The sequence below is a fragment of the Nannobrachium achirus genome (genome assembly GCF_963921795.1).
Source record: "Nannobrachium achirus genome assembly, contig: SCAFFOLD_505, whole genome shotgun sequence".
Classification (NCBI taxonomy): Eukaryota; Metazoa; Chordata; class Actinopteri; order Myctophiformes; family Myctophidae; genus Nannobrachium; species Nannobrachium achirus.
Window position 1 is genome coordinate 22,501 of NW_027665040.1, and position 814 is coordinate 23,314.

Genomic DNA, 814 nt, shown 5'->3' on the forward strand with positions numbered 1-814 from the left:
GCGTGCGTGTGTGTGCGTGTGCGTGCGTGCGTGTGTGCGTGCGTGTGTGTGCGTGTGCGTGCGTGTGTGCGTGCGTGTGTGTGCGTGTGTGTGCGTGTGCGTGCGTGCGTGTGTGTGCGTGTGCGTGCGTGTGTGCGTGCGTGTTGATGTGATGCAGAAGTCTTGATGTTGTCCTGAATGTCTTCCACCTTCAATAAAGATCTGACTTTACCTCTGGTCTCCGTTTGTAGATCTGATGTTCTCTACGTTTATAGCAGCCCATGGTGTTGTTTTCACCACGGTTTAGTCCTGGTTTAGTCAATGTTGTCACTGCTGTGGTAATCCTATCCAATCTAGGCCTGTCAATTATTACATAATCGTATAATTATTTTGTCATAATGATTCAATTTTTTTTTTTTTTTTTTATGTTCAAAAGTAGTGGAAATGGCCGATCTGCAAGTTATTATTTAGGTTATGTGTCATATCTGCCATGTGTAACTTCAAAGCCTATAAAAGCCAATGACAAAAATACAATTAAATTGTTAATCACAATTATTTGAGTGACAATCATGTAAAATGTCATAACAATCATGACATAATCATGTTAAAGTGTTTTTGTAAGCAATAAAAGACCCAGATAATGAATAACCAGTAAGACCCCTTAAGCTAAGGGGTCCCTGCTTCATCTCTCTCTCTCAGCTAAGGGGTCCCTGCTTCATCTCTCTCTGCTAAGGGGTCCCTGCTTCATCTCTCTCTGCTAAGGGGTCCCTGCTTCATCTCTCTCTCAGCTAAGGGGTCCCTGCTTCATCTCTCTCTGCTAAGGGGTCCCTGCTTC

At 43.7% G+C, this 814-nt stretch overlaps 1 protein-coding gene across 1 annotated transcript in view; it reads left to right on the plus strand.

Moving 5' to 3' along the window:
- Window positions 1–134, plus strand: part of LOC308280650 (serrate RNA effector molecule homolog) — a gene marked incomplete at its 5' end in the record, with an annotated part of 18,743 nt that extends 18,609 nt beyond the window's left edge. The window contains one exon of the mRNA XM_080754977.1: window positions 1–134. This exon is cut by the window's left edge and continues 366 nt beyond it.
- Between the last annotated feature and the right edge of the window lie 680 nt (window positions 135–814).